Source organism: Bradysia coprophila, assembly GCF_014529535.1.
Source record: "Bradysia coprophila strain Holo2 chromosome IV unlocalized genomic scaffold, BU_Bcop_v1 contig_81, whole genome shotgun sequence".
NCBI lineage: Eukaryota > Metazoa > Arthropoda > Insecta > Diptera > Sciaridae > Bradysia > Bradysia coprophila.
In genome coordinates, this window is record NW_023503375.1 from 1,236,539 (window position 1) to 1,248,846 (window position 12,308).

Consider the following 12,308-nt stretch of genomic DNA (forward strand, 5'->3'; position numbering starts at 1 on the left):
ATCGTCCAGAAAGAAAATGTTTTTTAAAAACTTTTGAACTAGCAGATTTTGTTACAAACATTGCACTGAACAAAAAGAAGTACCAAATTTGACAATAAAAAAGTAAACTGTTGAGAAGATTGGTATAGCTGATATTGCTAGTCTTTAGTTCGATTAAAATTTACCTTCTTTCACATGAAACGTATTAGATAATTAACTCTTCAATAAAGGCAGTATTCGAGAAAAGTTCATACTTATATTCTGAAGAGAAAACCTAACTTTCAGTAATTCTGATGACTTGAATACCATGGTAGCTGCTCGCGGTGGTAGGTAAGATGAACGAATTTCTGATTCAAATTGTACTGATGCCGGGTGGATAAAAAGATTATTTGTTTGAGTACTCCCTATCTTCTCAATAATTATCACTCACAATATGTAACAACGTGTACATAAATCTAAGCTCATTTTCGAATGTTATAATAGGATTGTCATTTCCAGTGTATTTGATAAGAATAAGTAAATGAATTGCTTCAGTGTTCGCATAACAAAGGAATTATTACTGTAATTTAAATTTAACTTCGCATTTAATGTAATTTCATTAAAGATTTAAATTACATTTTCCCAGGAAAATTTCTCCTCTAAGACGAGAACGAAAGATAAAAAAAAACCGAGAGGAAAATTGTAATTAACCTTACTCACGTAGCCATATTACCACAACCGTGCATAAATAATTTTCCAACATTTAAATATAATTCTGTATTCAAAATGCACGAATATAACACCAGAATATTTTCGAGGATGGTGGGATTTCATGTATAAAATAGAGAATGTTCCACATGGGAATAATAAATTTTTGTAGAAAATATCGCTGATTTATGGAATATATACGAAACCGATATAAATAACAAACATCTCTCGCTCTCGTATCTCCACATTTCCATCACAAATATACTATACATTTATCCTGGATCAGACCAAGAGTAAATTATTCAATCGCCTTTTTTCCGGAAGAAATGCTGGGTGTATTTTTTTGATTATTGGGATAAATAGTTGAAAAATCGACAAAATATAGACTCACATTTATTTTGATATCTTCGTTTTTTTTATGTTTGCTTTTTTTTGTGTGTGAATTTCCCAGATCAATATAAAATATGAAAATGTTTGGAAGGAGCACACACAAAAAAAACATCTCTAATTTATTACTGTATTTATCTCCGCTGTAATATTTTTATTCCATTCATTTTTCTCGGTATAAATATTTGCAAGTATCAGTTCATCATTTTTTATTGGAACCATTTACAGCAAAATGTACACAGTGTATAGGCAGTCAATGTAAACAATAATGTAGAAGTTTCGGGCATAATTTTGTACGACCATTTTACATGTTATCGAGCGGTGGAATTTATTTAAATCTCATAAAAACCATTCAGGTCAAAAAAGTAGCAATTTTTGCACATATAAAAGAGCGGGAAAAATTGCATTTATTCAAGTGTCAAAATATTGACTGTTCGTGTCACAATTTTCGAATTGAAATGTGTGGTACTTGCAGAGAAGCAATCAAACGATGTCATTTTGTCATACATGAGAGAGCTTCTACCAACTAGATGATAGTTTGTGCATTTCTTTAGAAAAATGTTCTCTTGTTTGCCTTCGTTTGCATGACAGTTTGTCAAAGTAAGCGAAGAAAAAAATCATTTTTATTGACTGACTTTTGTAGATTTGTACTTGCCTTACACCGACAAACTTCGATAAGTATCCATTTAAGTAAAGTTTCCACTTAAAAAGAGCACTCCGTTTAGCCTCCGTCTACATGACAGTTGTAAAATAGAACAAAAGAACTGTCACGCAAACGGAGTGGAAATTGAATTTATTTCAATTTTTTACTCCGTTTACGTGACAGTTCCTGTGTTCTATTTAACAACTGTCACGTAGACGGAGGCTAAACGGAGTGCTCTTTTTAAGTGGAAACTATACTTTACACGTGAAAAACATCGAAAAAACTTTAGGTAGTTTCTCGTTCACGCACTGAAGAGTGACCGAGGGGGACCGCACTGAAAAGAGTTACATAGAGTTGCAATCTGAAGAAAAGAGTTGGAAAAGAGTTGCACGAGGAAAAAAAGAGTTGCGAAAGAGTTGCACGCAAAAACAAAGAGTTGCACGCAAAAATATAGAGTTGCACGCAGAAAAAAAGGGGTGCAAGAGAGTTGCACGCGGAAAAAAAGAGTTGTAAAAGAGTTACATGACGAAAAAAAGAGTAGCGAAAGAGTTGCACGAGGAAAAAGAGTTGCAAATTCAGTGCGGTCCCCCTCGAGAGTGACCTATTATTCAAAGAAGTACTAGATGTAAGAATTTGTTGAGGGAAAATAATAATTTTACCAAGTCTAAATGTTATATAATCAATATCAATTTGTCTTTTTCTCACTGATTTTCAAATCGGAGTCGTTAAAGTCTTGTTCATATCACTATGAATTGGTAGATTTACGTACACGATGTGTTGTTTAACTCGTCTTTACCTCGTATCGCAAAATTGACCAATTTCCAATTTCATAACTTAACATGATTATAGCCTCAAAATGCACACGTAAAATCTCAAGAACCTCATTTCCGCTGCTTATTTCATCCGGAACATATGTATATTAATGATGAAGGACTTTCGATGCCTCTGATATTACATCATCTGTTACCGACAACGACAAAAAAAATAAGTGATGGGTCTGACAGTCTGACTGGTATCCAGCGAGACGTTTGTTGAAACTAATGAAGTAAAAGATTTTGTATCAAACACTGGACGTTTTAACTAATTAAGTCGCAAATTAACTAATTAAGCTGCAAATTTTTGTGATTATGCAGCGATATTGTTGCCTTGTGTATATAAGGCGTGGAAACGAATGAGATCAGGGAACGAAAAATGGGTAATCGATTTGTTATTCGTATAATAGGTGTGTGTTCCAACCTAAAATTCCAATTTTTCGAGTACCTTCTTTAATCGAAAAGAAAATTTGTGAAAAATTTTATTCCCACGACAGTCTTCTACGTGCCAAATAACACATCGTACGTATGTGTTATGAGCGAAGCCTTTTGTACAGAGGCAAAATGCAATTTACGCTCTGGATCACAAAATAATAGCTGTTCAAAATTGCACTACAAATTGAAACATAATTTTGCAGTTAGATAATAGCCTGTTGGTGGAACTTTCGTTTTGGTCTGCTAGCATCAGTACATCATCCTTCTTTTTTTTTTGTTCGTTCAGCTTACCGTTTTTTTCTTAGGAAAATATTTATTACATCCACTGCTCTTTTTTTTGTCTTAAAAAAAATGAAATAAAAAGTGTCAACGATGCAGTGCAGCGACTTATAAGATATTAACGGTTTTTATGGATACGAAATGTAATCGATATATATGAATATGTGTATACGTCTTGTATGCATCAATAACGTTGCTGTTGCAGGCACAAAAAAAAAATTTAAGGAAAGGTTGAAGGCGGTATATGCTATATTGTCGGTTGCAAGTCTATTGTCTCTACAAAAAAAGAGAGAATTTATACGCCTAACACATGTACAAATATTAACATCGTAAAATTGGTTATTATACACAAATATTGTCGAGCATGTTGCCGTAAAAAGTAATTGACGATAAAATTGTTTTAAAAAAAAACTTTCTTCCGCTATAAAATAAAATTGCGAAAAAAGTTCCATAATAAACAATTTTTTTGTTCGTTCGAAGTGTTTATTTGACTTTTAACTTTTGTCGCAACGAAGGAAAAGTAATATTCTATGATTGGTGTGACAGTCGATTTTGTGTACACATTTTTTCGTTAAAAAATAAGGAAAATAGCAACATAAATGTCACCTTTAAATATCATAAAAATAAAAATTCTTTTATTCGAGTTCAATAATAACCACTTATTCACAGCTCACGCACGCTTGAAGTTTTTATTTATTACGATTTCTAGTCGGTTGGTATACCAATTTTTTTTTTATTATTTTTTATTTATTTTATTTAACATCACTCCTGCGTCTCTCTTACAGTTGGTCTGTCTCTTATAAGCCAGAATTATTTATTGACGAATAAGGGTATATTTATGTGTCCTATTGAAAGTTTTACGAGGATCCACTTAAACGAATATTACTGTAACACATGAATGGAAGATAACCGAAATGAGAGAAAGAAGAAGAAGAAAAAATGTGTGAGACATGAGAGTCTTTTTTTTTCATTTTTTTTTCTTCTTTTAATTGAATTTATTGGGGTGTGGTTGTGATGATAAAAATTTCATTTTAACTGCGTCAATGAACGATGCAAGCATAATGCAACAATAATTTTTTTTTCACTCGTCACAAGATAATGTGTTTAGTGGCGCCACGTTTTTTGTGTGTGATGTTTGTTTTATTATAGTATCGTTGCTGGGTCGTTGTTGGTTGTTGTTTTGTTTGAAATTAATAGTTTGATGACTATTTTTATCGTTTTCAATTTGAATAGATAGTCTCAGAAACGTGACCAAACGAATGTTACTGACCCTACCAATATGTTGTGTGCGGAGACGTGCCGTCACAATAAAAATTTAAATCGAAAGAATAGCTATTTTCATAGCTAGGGGGTAAGTATGGTTGTTTTGCGAACTAGATGTGGATTTCCGATACGAGCGAAGCGAATTCGGCAACTCATCATGTGTTGAGTAATGTCAAAATCAGTATAAAAATAGAAATTGAAAAATTACTCAAACTTAAACACATCATGACACAATCAGTGCTCTAATTTTCCGGGACCAAATGAATAACTATCGAAAAAAATCCGTGCCTAAATTGACAGTTCATGCTTAAATGTACTGTATTGAAGATGATATCAATAATAAATGTTCATTTGAAATTTCGAATAACCTAAGGATTTATTACAATTCACGCCGTAGGTGTGCCTAAAATTTGAATTTCAAGTGAACGAGTCGATGAAAAGGTGAACCGAAGAATACATTTCAACGCTTCATTGTATGAGAATAACGCTGCGGTAGAAAGATTTTGATATCGACCGCACTTACGGCGTGAATTCTGAATATTTTGAAGTTACAATAGATAAAAAAAACATTTTCCATCCATACACACACAGTGGCTGCTTACAGCCCTGTCTGTACACCATTTGTCAGTATAGCTTTCTTAAAATAAATGACATAATTTTCCTTCCATTTCTTATTCTTTTATTACAAAACACTTCATTTACATTTAATCCGTTCGTCCATCTAAAACTCTCTTAATTGGATCATATTTATAACACAAAAGCAATGCTGACGACGGTTCGTGTTAATTTAAAATAAGTGTGTAGAACAGTTCGAGGCATAGCAGTAGCACCAAGCAAAAAAAAAAAAGATGAATAAATATAAAAAACAGCGCGGTACCTCATTCGTCAGATATATTTATAACAACATTTAACATCAAAGTCGACAATTTGTTTTGTTATTACAATTCATGTCTAATATTTTCTATGCAAATATTTATGGATCAAACTTTATGAATGGTGTGTTTTCTCTAAATATGACTGGTTTCAGGTTGGGGCGTATGTCGGCATATCCAATATGTATATATCGCCGTCTAGGCGATTCAGAGTGGTATTACACGACGTGCTATATTTATATGTATATTTAAATATAATTGTTAAATTTATAAGCACTTTGAAGAAAATTATGGTGCCACACGCGATTCTGTCATTATTCTCTGTGTACTGTATATGCTACTTGAACCATTTATCAAGAAAATATTTTTTTCCACATACGACAAACGAAGGAAATAACAAATAATTCAATAGTTTTACATTTGATTAGGAGTTTATGTTACGATTGCAGTAAACCATACCATCAAATTGTATAAGTGCATGCCATGGCATCGTTGCGCTTTCCATTTTCGGTTTTGTGCCTCCAGCAAAGATGTTACCATTTAACAGTTTAGAGGGCCACCGACTTCTATATTTAGGCATAATGTCATAGTCATACACATAAATTACAGATTAAGCTACTTAACCAACCAGCCAACCAGCTTATAGCCATTTAATTTTTTCCAAATATGTTTAAAAAGAAATGTTTGTCGGAAATTAACACTTGGATGAGAGTAGTAAAATAGGTAGAGTGTCAATGAATTCAAGTGGGTGAACTGGTATTCTATAACGAGTCCAATTCATGTAGTTACGGTTTTTTTTGGATTATTTTATGAATGTATCATTCACGAGACTTGACATTTTTCTTCAAATCTGCATAGTATGTACTTAGTAAAGATTAATCATCAGTCTACAGCAAATCTACAGCATAGATAAAAATGGACAATTTTGCTACAACAAATGAAAAATAGATTTTTCCTCACATAACCACCGGGAAATGAGTCATTACTTCATTGCAATTGTTTGAAAATTTAATTTTTTCGCTTGCTTTTCGACTGTTACCCTTACGCTTGGCAAAGAAAAGGTTCCCAACAAAGATGTAATCACCATTAATCAAACACCCTAAACTATGTTAAACGACAGAAGTAGTAGATTTAATCGTCATTGTGGCGATATGCTTGCCGTTCAAAAAAGGTTAGCAGTGTGTTCATTGTCGCTAGATCGTTAGAAGGAAAAGGTTTCTGGAATCGAGTTCTATGAAATAGAGAATGCCTGTCCAAAAATACGGTCTTAAGAAATGATTAAGTAAATCAAATGAGATCAATCCAGCCATTATTGCACGTGAGAGTATAGTAAACATAAGTGAAATTTAGACATGAATTTGCTTCAGCTGTTTCTCTGCTGGTTCACTCATGCAAACAAACCTGCACAAATACTGCTACCACTACAACGCGTGTGCGAGTAACTATTTCACCGGTATAAGGACTTTAGGTTGCTACAGCTGTTAGCAAATAAATGTCTAAATTTCACTGACGTCGACTATTTTGATTTAACTATTTTACTTTGTAATTCTCTTTTTCCATACAGTCCATAAATGACGTACATTTTGTTTCGTTTTATTAATTTCAGGCAGTTGAGGCATTTCTTTTTCCTAGCTAGTGTTAAAATATCGCGACTTCATCGCTTATTTCCAACGTCGTTTAGGAGAAACGTTGTTCCTAACTTATGCTAAAATGCATTTTTAGCGAATTGGATTCCAGCACTCGTCTCTGGCTATTTCACTACTAGTCCCCGAAAAACGTATTGAAAGTATATTTGTATGAGCGGACCAGCTAGTAAAACAGCTGAAGCAGTTTTAAACACAAAGGTTAACCTTTTCTCTATCTGACCGGTGATTTCTTTCTTTCCAGTTTTAAGTCATCTGTTATCGACAAAGGCGACAAAAATAAGCAGTAAGTTTTGCTGAAGATCCAACATTTTTATTTAAAACATTCATTCATGTACTTCATATAGTCTGGAAGTTTGGCTGGTGCTTTCTTATATAGCCAAATTGTAAAATTAAAAGACAAGGTAAAAAGAAATTGCATCATAAACTAGACTACATCCATAAACAAGAGATGTAACAGATCTAACGATTATATCGATACCATTTTGTGGTCGAAAAAGAGTAGGGAAAAAGAATCATAAAAATAAGAGACTTAGTGTCGACTGGTGCGATTGGTGCGGAGTACTGTTACGATTTCTGCGAAATTTTCAAAACAATTTCCATAGACGACAAATAAAAACCATGAGATCCACATACATAGAGTACTCTTAAAGCAAATGAATATATGAATTGACTCAATGACTCAAAAAAAATTTCATCGAACACTGAGCTTTATTTTAAACAAAAGAAGTAACAGACAGAATGATATTACGGTAGTCGTTTGTAAAAGCTTAAGTAGTTAGAAATTAATGGGAAAGGGAACAAACCCTTAAACGACTATGAGATCAATATTGAATTTAGTGGATGCTATCAAAAGGCAATCTCCCCAGTAATGAACAGTTATCATACATTTTCATTCCCACTTTTCCTCGAAATTTTCGTTTTTTTTTATTAGAATGCACATAACTAGTGTGCCAACAAAACATTCAACATTTTATAGAATTCCTTTGTGATGGCCACTTCATATTCTACTTGAATGAAAAATCGATAAAATTCTTCATCAAATTCAATTTAATTATTTTGTTACTCTTTCCCAGCTACCGACATCAGGCGAACGAACTGAATCTCCATAGAAAATTTTTGAAAACTCGTACATGTATTTTTCACAATCGATTCTGTATTTTCATGAAACTATACTTATACCTCTTATACATGTATGCGCATTTTATTCACACAAAAAAAAATAAACCGAATAGCAGCACCCAGTCCTCTATAGAATTGTCCGACTGTTATGTAATTTTGTATGAGTTTGATGGATGATACTCATTCATATTTAAATGATGAACATTTAAAAAAAAGAGAGAGAAAAATGTTGTGGAAATGGGATCGCCTTTTTTCCGTAACTGTGCATTACATTTTATAGATTGGGCTCCTGTGTGGTGTGGATATTGTTTGACTCTATGTGACAGGAAAATGTCGTATGGCTAATTTACTGAAACATGAAAAAGTTGATATTGTCTTTGTTAAAAACAAAACATTAATTTAATCATAAAATAATTTATCAAAGCTTATATCATGTGTGTCTATCACTGTAGCATTACAGTGTTGTGTATACATTGGATACATCCACTTAATGGCAATTACAGTTACGGTGTATTTATTGTTCACATATTTGTCATTTGGAATTAATGGCATCGATTTGTTGTTACATTACAATGTGCGATTGATTGAGAGTGGGACCGGAAAACTATATTTTTAAGCCTATCAAACAATTTAAATAAACCTTCTGCTTACATTTTGAACTTTAAAAAAAAATTTAATTAGGTTCGAAAAGTGACTCTTTCGATGGTGGTCTGAGGTCTAGTACTAGTGGATCATTACATACGCAATTTGATTATATATTTATCGGTTACTCTCTGCTCTTCATCTATCTGCTATCATTTTTGCAAAAAAGTCAATAGACTCCTGTGGTAAAACAATTTAAAGTCAAATGAGTTGCAGTTCTCGCTGCGCTCCGATCACAGGTGTCACTTTTGTTGGAATATTGTTGTTTCGTTCTTTTCGTTAACAATAGTGTGAACCTTGTGTCGATTTTTAACTTTGGAAGGTTAGTGTTTGTTTCCCAACTACCTTCTTTGTTACTGAGGAAAAGTTGGGACAACTTGATAACTTGAGGAATATTCATCGAAAAAACTGTTATTTTTTATTCGACGAGGAATTCAATTCCCCTAATTAAGTTCGAAGATGGGCTATCACAGACGAGTGATCCCTGTGATAATCCCGAAATTTTTTTTGTCGCGACGATGATTCAACGGTTTTTTGAACCTTTTAGAAACACATTCCCATCTGTTATCGACAACAGCTAGAAACATAAATGATGATATCTGGTTACACTCATATTATATAGGAAAACGTATGTTGAAACTAATGAAGTACAAGATTTTGTACCAAAGACTGATAGATATTATGAACAAATGTAGTAAAAGATTTAACAATTTTATAGCAAACTACGTTTGACGTATCTGTAAAGTTAACGGATTTCTAAAAATGTTTTTTTTATTCGACAAGGACTGAATTTTTTTTTGAGGTTAGGTTCGTTAATGGAGTGTCGGAGCGATAATCTACGAGTTAGTCAGAAAAGATTTTTTTTGTGTGATTTCGCGGTAGTTGTTTGTCAGTCAGTCAAGGGGCCTGGTCCACCTAAAATGTGGGTCCCAGTTATTTAAATATTCCTGCTACCAATCGTGTTTAATGTAAACAGTAAATCACACGTATCACTTCATAATACATTTAAAAAAGAAAATAGAGAATTGAACCATTTAACATTGATAACACCTGCACACATTTCTAAAACACTAAAAAGTCAACCAACTGGAAGCTTGAAAAGTGTTAAATTTAAACGTAAACTGTAATCTCGACTAGACAGACAATAAAAACACCAATTTCTTTCATCCATTACCTTAATTCACATTTTGTGTATCCTTTTCATTTTCTCCGTATAATTTTAATTCTCTTTATCCAATCATAATCAAGTAGACCATAAAAAAATAGTCGGAGGTTGAATTAATTTTCCTTTTGTAGCTCACATAGATATTCCGAGCCGTGTACCTCTTTGCATACGTATATACGTAGTGTGTTCAGTTCATAAAAAAAGACGTAAAACTCTTGCAAAATTCATGCATGCATATATGAGCAAAATGAGTTTTTCGTCTTTTGCTGTTTCCATTTTATTTTTGCAGATTGAGCTTCATGCATTTCGAAAGTTTGACGGCCGATAGTATTCAGACTGATTAAGCTTCCAGACTAATAGTTACTTCTATGTACGTATAGTTGAACGATAACAGTGTTTCGGTATTTTAAAATTGTAATTATTTGATTTTATTACACAGATTCATTTTGCCTCTCGATTTCGACACCATGAGTGTATGCATTCACACTATATATATTCTCGAAATTTATTTCTACATGGTGAATCTTTCTAATCTTTTTCAATTGTACCCCCGTGTGCCAATGGTTGCCATTTATTTGTTTTAGTTTCAAAGGAAACTTTTCGCAACTATTTCAACGTATACATACCGGGTTCATCAACTGGATGGTTTACACGGATGTACGTCATATATGATAGATCTATCTTAACATTAAATTTCTATTGAGTGAGTATACAACAACGATGACTATATGTGTGTGTATACACATCGTATAATGTCATACTTAATTACCCTTTGTTTGTTTTGTTAGCTGCTTTTGTCTACATTTAAAATAAAAACGAACTACCCCAACATTGTATTTTATTTTACGTTGGTTTTTTTCTTCCGTAAATGGGATTGTTCACATCTGCTATTATTAAATTTGGGATTATTTTCATTTAGCTATTCGGTCATATATAAATGTAAGTAAATGTTAAGTGGATGGGGGGGTCGAGCTAAGGACTTGCTTATAATTATGCACATTTCTGGTTAATTTATGAGTTCAGTGTCACAAGGATTTACTTCCGGCGAGTATAAAGTATGTTGTAATAAGTGCTGCATTTTCAAGTCAAGCATTCAGCTGGTCACGAGCAATATATGTTAAAAAAACTTTTATCTGTTGTATTGCTCACATCCTTACACGTTCCTCCTCATCTTCCTTCTTAAAAGAATTCAGGTCAACAGAGAAAATTTTCACCGTTTCTTTCAGGTCAACGTGATCAATAACTTGAAAATTCAGGTCAAACTCAATTTTTCTTTTTCAAGTCGACTCGTATTGACCCGACCTGACCATTCGTAACTTGTAACCTTGATGAACACTATAAAGAGTATGGTTGTGGCGAATGGGTCTTTTGGGAATGTCTAGTTTCTGTCAGCTTCAATAATTTCAAGACGAAGTTTCGTTCAAAATTATATATTCATTGATGAGTCATGTAGGAGGAGGCTACAAAATCTTAATTCAAATTACATTAGAATCATCATAACCTCACAAATAGTCACAAACTTACTTCTAGTATTCTCCCTTAAAACCGATAACACATTCGGTTAACCCTTCGCGTATATATTCTCGGAATCCTTTAAGAAAGAGAAAGTTACGTTAATCAACGGATTTACGTGGCTCAATTGGACAGGATGTCCTTGACAAAAACACGTTTTGAAATACAAAGTGTAAATTCAAATTCAAATGATTTCTTACTTGTTCATAATCGATTATAAGTCTTCAAAATTGATACGATTAAATTATTTCGCAAAATTCTCGTCTAAAGACTGTAAAAAAACGGATAAAATTAAAACTTGAAACGGAGCACACGGTCAAAACAAACGACTTACGAAAACTAATACAAAGTCAACATTGAAATCGCGAATCTCTTGTCGTAAACGCGATCACATTAGTTTCCCTAATTTAATTGCTTTTTGAGCGTATATTGACACGGATGTTTAGGATAAAATCGAATTTTAATTAACAACAGCAACAAACTTGTCTCTTCACCATCTTTGATATAAAGCTTTTTGTTCGTCTGACTGATAGAAGTTAAACATTTTTCCGCAACAAGCGTGACGGCATGATAGGACCAGTGTTGCCGTTCATCACACTCCCCTCCGTGCGTCTGTCCTCATAAGGAACAGAAGAACTCTCTTCGGGATGAACGTCCAATTTCGCAAGAGAGGTAGCCGGTCTCCAGTAGACACTCTTCTTCAACTTCGATCCTTCGTTGCTAAATCGTTCAATCTTCGCTCGTCGAACCTGATTGTTGCTTCCAACAGATGTTTCAATCACCCGGCACATCGGATATTGACCACGGATGTTCGTTCCATCAACAAGCAGAACAATGTCTCCCACCTGTATAGGCTGCACTGGTTCG